The sequence below is a fragment of the Rhagoletis pomonella genome, unplaced genomic scaffold (genome assembly GCF_013731165.1).
Source record: "Rhagoletis pomonella isolate Grant_MI unplaced genomic scaffold, Rhpom_1.0 Rhpom_scaffold_00004, whole genome shotgun sequence".
Lineage (NCBI taxonomy): Eukaryota > Metazoa > Arthropoda > Insecta > Diptera > Tephritidae > Rhagoletis > Rhagoletis pomonella.
The window spans coordinates 34,019,221-34,028,490 of record NW_023458558.1 but is presented as its reverse complement, the minus strand read 5'-3'; positions in this window follow the sequence as shown (position 1 = coordinate 34,028,490).

The window sequence follows — 9,270 nt, the reverse complement described above, 5'->3', positions numbered from 1 at the left end:
GATAAGGATGAGGATACCGATAGAAGTAAAGACAAAGATAGAGGAAGAATGATTTAATTAAAGGCAATTATAAAGAAACGGATATAGATAGACACACAGAGACTCAATCTGGGAAATATTGCGGGATTTTAGAGATTTTCGGGGTTCTCGAAACTTATCGATATAGTAATCGATAGTTTTATCGACTTTTTTTATCGATTATGTTATGTTATGTTATCAAAATTTTTATCGATTTTTTATGGATGTTGTTTAAGATTTTTCTATCGATATTTTTTATCGAATTTGTTATCGATATTTTTATCGGTTTGTTATCGATGTTACTATCGATTTTGTTTTCGAAAAGGCTAGATGTAGGGATCTAGATAGAAAAAACACATACAAAAATAGAACCTTAAGAAAGAGCGTATGTGCATATCGTCGCTTCCATGTCAAACTATCGAATGTGAAAATGAGTACTTTTCTGGAGAGCAAAGAAACTGTTGTAAAAATGTTGTTGTCATTAGGAAAAAGTACGGGTTCCGGCCCTTTGTTAAAGCCAGTGTCCTCTGCTTCTAAGAAGACTCGAAATTTGACGATTTGCCAATTTGCGTATCAATCTAAGTGCATACGCAAGGTGTCGTAATTGAAAAAGCATTTTCGCACATTCGATAGTTTGATGTGGTAGCGACGATATGTGTTGTATTGTTTTGTAATGTGTTGTGTTTCGTTGTGTTATGTTATGTTATTTTATGTTATACTCTGTCATCAGCGTATTTCAGCTCAATTAACTTCAACTAACTCAATTAAAATCAACTCGGCTCAGCTCAACCCACCTCAACTCCCTTTAATTTTAGAGGTTGAATTTCATTTTCTGGGCGAGTACTAGTTGGTATAAAATTGCTGGCGCATAAGGGTTAAATATATCGAAAGTCTCATGCAACTAAGTATGTATGATACTAAACTGTGCAATAAAAATTAAAACAATTAGCGATTACGTAATAAAAAATGAAATGAATGATATGTGAAAGCATGCGCGATAAATGGACTGACGGCACCACACTTTTTAGTCACTTGTACCTAAAACTAAATATATTATCTGATTGCTTTAAATTAGTCACGACCAACTGCAAAACAAGTGAGCCGTTACCGTTAAGTCAATACTTAGTAACAAACGAAGTATATTGAAAATAAGTCATTAAATTTGGAAAATAATTATTTGAAATAGAATTATATATGTAGATACGCTACTAGGCTACTTCTCAGTTAAAGAGTGTTAGCACTATACTTGCAATAAATTTCGACATACTTAAAGGATAGTCATTAGATGAAGAGTTAGATTTAAATAGGGCTTATTTTAAGTGCAGTTTATCGTGGTAGACAATTGACGTTAAATAAATACTGCACTTTATTTAATTGAATTGTGTCATTCATCTTTTTTATTCTAATGTACATATATGTATGCACAAATGCATTTAATAGTAGGTACTCACAAGCAGGTGCTTTACTGTTAGGCTACACAACAGGCTACACAATAAATGCGGCATTTCGTTAAGTAAATGTCAGATCGAACATGAATCATTAGAGTATTTGGTTTTCAATAGAACCTGATTTATAAGGGTTGGATGACACTAGTTATTAACATGTACAATATTTTTAGTTGCATGTATGTGTTAATGTGCCTGATTCTTGGATATATGTAACTTGCATACATACATACATATGTATGTACAGTGACGAGCAAAACTGTAACATGGTGTGACACTTTTTATTTCAGCCACCGCTATCTTTCCAAGTTCTAACGACTTTCATACTTTTGTTGTATATTCTTATGGGTACATAACCAATTGAAGTCAATCCAACAACAATAATAAAACCAGCAGACAAAAATGTAAATTAAGGCATATGGTACAGTTTTGCACTTATATATTTTTAATAACTTTTTGACAATTTTCACGAAAAAAATGAATTGTTAACACAATGTTCAGCATACTTTTGCTTTTTTTAGTTCCTGGATGCGATTTGGCATACCTTATTTGTATCTCTGTAAAAATTCTGGAGGTATAGCCTCCCATATATCCTTGGTTTGCTTTCATAGCTCATGTACTCCATTGGACGGACTTGGATACTTAGTAAGCTGCGCTTTTAGTTGACTTCGCAAATTTTCGACGAGATTCATATCCGCGGATTGTGGAGGTCATTTCAAAATAGCAAATTTTTGCTTTTGCATCCAGTCTTTGCGAACATATGCAGTATGTTTTGGGTGATTTTTCAGCAGAAACTCTCATTTTTCGACTACATCTAGTAAATTTTGTTGAAATATGAACAGATACTGTTCCTTACGCATAATGCGTACTAACGGACCAACAATATTTTTGAAATACAACCCCAAACTATTACTGACCGACCACTGTGATTTACAGTTTGCCCTACATGATGCACTTAGGCTTAATTTGGGTCCAATACCATGCCCGGCCATCTGATTGAAAGCGATTAATTTAGTCTTGTCAGACCAACTAACCTTCAATTAAATCTTAAAAATTTATTTTTTTATTGCATTCTGTAAGGCCTAACATATCCCAATAGGCAACGGTCCGGTTTTCGTGCGATCTGGCAAAATGCTACCACTCTCGCACATGTATTATGATAAAAATGGGTTTTTCTTCTTTTATTATGCTTTTGTGGTTAATTTGACAATTCTTCCCCTCACTGTCTACTGATTTGCATTCAATTTTAATACTTTAAGCGCTTCTGTAATAGTGGCTTTAGCGCTACTTGCTACTAAGTTCACAAGATATCTGACCGTAATATTTTTTGGCAGACTTCCTTTGTCCTTAATAACATTTTAGGCTATATATTTTCTCAGTCTTAACATTTTCTACGACGAACTCCACAATTTTTTGACACTTTTCCTACGGTCCCGCGTTTCCGCAGTAAATATATTATTTGCATTTATGTTTCCTGATTAGCCATATTATTTACTGGGAATCACTTCTTGAATAAATTACAATACAGAAAAAAGTCATCTGAATTCCAACTAATGAAAAGATAACTGTAAAATGCAAAACTGAGGGTGAGAGCAAAACTGTAACATTTGCCTTAATTTACATTTTTGCCTGCTGGTTTTATTATTGTTGTTGGATTGACTTCAAATCTTTGTGAGAGAGGGAGTAGGGGTGTACCAATAAGAATATACAAAAAAGGTATGAAAGTCGTTAGAACTTGGAAAGATAGCAGTGGCTGAAATAAAAAGTGTCACACCATGTTACAGTTTTGCTCGTCACTGTATGTACGTATGTATGCATATTTACCGCCCATTTGTAGCTATGGTAGTAAAAATACTAAAATATAGATCATTAAGTGTCTCAGTTAAAGTGTCAATGGGAAATTAGTAAGCTTAACTTTTTTTTCAACAATCATTGTAGATAACTACTCGCATGTATGTACATTAGAGTGGTCCAATTTTTGTATGGTAGAAAAGAGTTTCATCATAGAAAACGGGCCAGCCCCTCACTTTTTTCCTTTTGATATTTGTAACATCTATACCAACTTTCAATTTTCTACTGTAACCAATACAGGGTGCTCAATGACCTTGGAATACGCTACTGAATCGCGGTAAAACTGGCAAAAATATTGGTGATTTTTATAAAATGTTACTGTTGCCATGAGAATTGAAGGTGATATTTTTTTAGATAATTTAAATTTGAAATGTTCTTAGGTTGTTTAACCAATTGCTTGATTAATATATGTACTCAATACTTCTAGATAGAGTAAAATATGAGCATCATAAGCATCCTCTAAATTTATACTTAGAAACATAGGGCTGGTTTCTCCAACACAACTTAACTTAGTTTAGCCAATTTTTTAGACTTAGTCAAGAATAAGCTGTGTAAAAGGTAGGCTAACTTTTGACTTAAGTCCAAAAAATGGCTAACGGGTTGTACGGAAGGCCGATTTTAGCTGCATGTTCGCCAATGGGCCAATGTGCCGTAATCGTGGCTGTTAACATCACAATATCTTTCCTCGACCTCTCTAAAAGTTTTTGTGTTTTTCGTTTGTCATGATGCAATCATATGTTCCTCGCAGTTTTGCGGCTTTGAAGGTTGTTCCAACCGTTCGAATTGAAAATGCAGTTCCCTTTTGATGAGTCCGAGTGGACAGTTTATTATCTCTGCTAAGGACTCATCAAGAGATGCTCCGGCCTAAGCCAACTCGTCAATCCTCTCCTATGTATGTTCCTATGGCCGGTAACTCAGTAGGGGGAGATTTATATTAACTCAGCCGGCGAGCTTAATGCGCATTTGCAATCTCTGACTGTTTTGGATTTTGTTACCGGTGCAGTAAGTGCTAGGTGTGTACGCGGCTCCTCTCTAATGCTTTACAGGCTCTTTCGATTCCCAGTACGTCCGTTTGGAAGATACCGTGCACCAGCGACCTACAGCAGCCTGACTCTTTGAGTCTGATTGCCGCGGACGCAGCAATTTCGCGGATGTGGAGTTACATTGGCAGTTGATGCAGGATCACATTTTTGGTAGATGCATGGTCAAAATAAGAATTATATCAGGTACATAACGGGTGATTTTTTTGAGGTTAGGATTTTCATGCATTAGTATTTGACAGATCACGTGGGATTTCAGACATGGTGTCAAAGAGAAAGATGCTCAGTATGCTTTGAAATTTCATCATGAATAGACTTACTAACGAGCAACGCTTGCAAATCATTGAATTTTATTACCAAAATCAGTGTTCGGTTCGAAATGTGTTTCGCGCTTTACGTCCGATTTATGATGAGGCTCATTTCTGGTTGAATGGCTTCGTAAATAAGCAAAATTGCCGCATTTGGAGTGAAGAGCAACCAGAAGCCGTTCAAGAACTGCCCATGCATCCCGAAAAATGCACTGTTTGGTGTGGTTTGTACGCTGGTGGAATCATTGGACCGTATTTTTTCAAAGATGCTGTTGGACGCAACGTTACGGTGAATGGCGATCGCTATCGTTCGATGCTAACAAACTTTTTGTTGCCAAAAAAATGGAAGAACTGAACTTGGTTGACATGTGGTTTCAACAAGATGGCGCTACATGCCACACAGCTCGCGATTCTATGGCCATTTTGAGGGAAAACTTCGGAGAACAATTCATCTCAAGAAATGGACCGGTAAGTTGGCCACCAAGATCATGCGATTTGACGCCTTTAGACTATTTTTTGTGGGGCTACGTCAAGTCTAAAGTCTACAGAAATAAGCCAGCAACTATTCCAGCTTTGGAAGACAACATTTCCGAAGAAATTCGGGCTATTCCGGCCGAAATGCTCGAAAAAGTTGCCCAAAATTGGACTTTCCGAATGGACCACCTAAGACGCAGCCGCGGTCAACATTTAAATGAAATTATCTTCAAAAAGTAAATGTCATGGACCAATCTAACGTTTTGCAAATTTTATGCGTTTTTTTTAAAAAAAAAGTTATCAAGCTCTTAAAAAATCACCCGTTATATATGTAAATGTGTACATTAGGGCGGGTCAGTTCGTATGGGAGATTTTTTCGGTAATACCATTGCCACGCAAAACGTCGAGCTATAGTCAGTCGCACAATGCGAGTGAGGGAGAAACATCCGTAGAGAGAAAAGAGGAACTATTCTTTTTTAGAACCATGGTTTCATCGGCAAATTTACTACCCACCCCAATATACAAGCATACATACATACATATGTATGTATATCATTCCTTCTCTCCGGACCAAGCATTCGGAGCATGATTACTACTCAACATTACAAGTTGTATGGTTTCAGACCCTAAGCTCACAAGCATTTTCATGGGTAAATGGACGATTGCGATTTAAGTGGATTGACAACTATAACGAATTTACGAAAATCGCCTTTTCATATTTGTCGCTAACGGTACTAACCTGCTGCCAGTCATATGGCGGCAAAGGATTTTCTCTAAGCTCAGCAAATTCTGCACACATACACACGTACATATGTGTATATAATGAATTCGATCAAAGGTTTGGATATTATGAATACATATTTGTATATCGTATAAAAGGTATAGATACTTAATTAGGGGTAAAAGAGAGAACCGTTTTGAAATAAAACAGGGTTTACTCTGTTCTGTAAAATTTGGGCAACCTCAAATACGAGGTTTTGGATTATCTTGATACAGGACGGAATTTATGTGTACGTACTTGCAAATGTAAAGGCAGGCAGGCGTCGTTCATTTTCCATTTTGTGCCGAAATAAAACAGCTGAGCAAAGTACGTTTGAGAAAATAATATTAACAAATAAAACTACTAATATAAAAAATTAGTCTACACATAAAGAAGTGATGTAATTAGAACGTGACCTTGAATTTTTTTAGTTGTAGGCTCTGGTGGCACTGCTTTGTGTATTTAGTACATATTTTGCAAAACTATTCAAAAATGTTACATTGCATTCATTATTTTAACTTTTTTTTGTGTCTTCCTTAGCCAGTACAAGTTATCCGTTAGCTCAGACGCTTTCGATTTTCGAGTAACTTTGGCAATCAAATTCGAATTACATAGTAGCTCATACATAGTAACTGTCCTGGGGTGGATTATTTGTTTTAATGTCATGAAGTGTCGAACAAAAAGGCTTAAATAAATAAATAAACTAGTTTGATTTTTAAATATACTTTCTACAATTTTGCGACAGAATCGCATAGGTGTGTGGATACCTTAACTCGCTTATACAGTGCGACGCACTTGATTTCTAGGAAAGGGCAACTAATTAACATAAAGGATATCTGCAAAGCTCAGACGGAAGAGTTTTCTACTACTAAAACTGTGGCCTATTTCTGATATTGTGAAATAAAAAATTTGAAAAATTGTATTTTCTTGACTATTTTATACCTTTGAAGGACCGCAAGAAACATGTCACCTCATGTCACTGCGCTATATTGAATATATCCTAGCAGCATCATTTGTGTTTATAAAAATATGCATTTTATACAGCACATTAGAATACAACTTTATTTTATTTTTTTAGAGCGTATTCACTAAGTTTAGAATATCTCGAAGAATGTCTTAAGGTCGATACATGTGATAGCGTTCTTAAGTTTCACGTTACTAAAGCTACTGATAGCGATATGAAGAAGCAATTGCTCTATTACACTTCACAAAGTCGCTAGTGGAATACGAGTAACGAGCAATGCTGAATTCTGTATATCCTCATATTTACAAGTCCTTGGAAAATCCTTCGAAGAACTTAAAATTTGGAAACTTACATAAGTATGTACTCAGCTTCGTCGAGAGAGTATATGCCTTCTTTCGCTTATGTTTGCAAATTACATAAAACTTTTTAAGGAACTTTTTGTTGAAAACAACTACAGATGCATCGACATTTTTCGTCATATTTTTCACAAATATTATTATTTACCATATTAAAGGCTAGACTTTTAACTATAAACGAAGGGGTAACTAGTAATTATATGATGACAACTGTTCAATTTACTACAAAATGGTTACAATATTACAGTTACATATACATATCTCATTCGAAATGTTCAAGGACCTACCTAACGTTTTTCTTTCCTTATAGAGTAGTTATGAAAACTCAAGTTATTCGATTGAAATTTTCTAAAAAAAAAACACTCCTTTTTAATAAGCACGGAAATTATGTTATTTATTAGTAGTGGTTTTCAATTCTATTAGGCCGTTAGTGAGTAAACTATCAATTTTTTTACAGTGTTGAGTTTCGAAAGAAACTTATTGAAGGCTTTTCTATATTAAGGTTTCTTGTAATTAGGGTTAGTTTATTGTTAACATGACGTCAGAACACACATACTCCAAAGAAAACACTCGAAGCTATATATGTATTTTAAAGAGGATTAATTATTCCCGCTACACATATCAATATTAATTATATTTCAATAAAACATCTACATTTATATCTTATCACACATATGCATGCATATACTACGTATGTATGTATATGTGCTATATATGTTGAATAGCCTGAATACAAGATTTTCCCTACTGAAAAACATATTTGCACGCGCGCCGCAGGTGTTAATCAAATATCCAGTTGAAAGCAGTTCTGTTATTAGTAAATACTTATTTTCTAACTTTTCGGAATGTTCAATAACGTCAAGTTAAGTGAAACATTTCATCTCCTTTTTATCGTTTCTATGTGGTAACAATTTATTAAATGCCAGCATATGTACATAGTGCATATGTATTTACATAAATAAATACAGACTTACTTAGTTATATTAAATGAACCGTTCTTATCATTTCATTAATATATTGTGACGTCGAAGAAGCTGTTAATTTGGTTGTTAAATCAAGTAAAAATGTTGGTGTGTAATTATTGGTGATGCACACAACCGAGGTAACGGAACCGGAGAACCGGGTCCTTTAGAGAACCGACCGGTTTTATACAAGAACCGTAACGCGGGTCTAACAGAACCAAAACTCGATTACAAAAGACCCGAAAAACGGTTCAAGAAGAACCGGAAGATTACAGAACCTAAAATCGCCCACGAAACGCACACTGCACACATTTTATTGTGTTGGTATAAAGTCTAAATATGAAGATATCAGCCCGAGGCACTTTATCATACAGCCGCCGTATACCCGATAGGGCCGACGTATATCAACTTCGTTGTTTTTTGATGCTATCGACTTGAAATTCGGTTTGTGTATGTAATATGGAGTTATGAGTTGATCTACAATATTTTTTCTGTTTGAATTTAATTTGATGCTATTTTTCTTCCTCATATCTGATGCTTTCAAATCGCTATCAGATGCGCTATCAGATTTCATGTATTTTATTTTTATAAAATTTTTGTAATATATTAATGTATTTTCTTTACTTTACTTTATAAAAAAAATATAAAAAGGAACTGAATTTTTGTAAAAACTTTTTAAAATCTTTTGTTACGCCATTTCGGTAGGACCATTTCCGTAACCACTTTTTTGAGAACCGGAACCGGTCCAAGTTCCCGGTTCTCCTTGGAACCGAACTCAATAGAACCGGTTCCTTAAATACTCGAAACCGCACATCACTACTAATTAGTATTACAAAAACTGCGTAGGTAAACAAATAGTGCTGCTATCGCTGATAAAGTACGCACATATAAGTATTATATGCACGATTTATAAAACTAAAACAAACTTGCTTATACTTAAATTGATGGCTGAGTGGAAGATCGACCTATCTCGGTAGCCAGTTCGAAAACGCCCTATCTCAGAAAACTTTTCAAGAACGCCCTACTTCAGATTTTGATCGAAAAGCGCCCTATTTAAGAATTTTATTTTGAAAAACACCCTATCTCAGAATT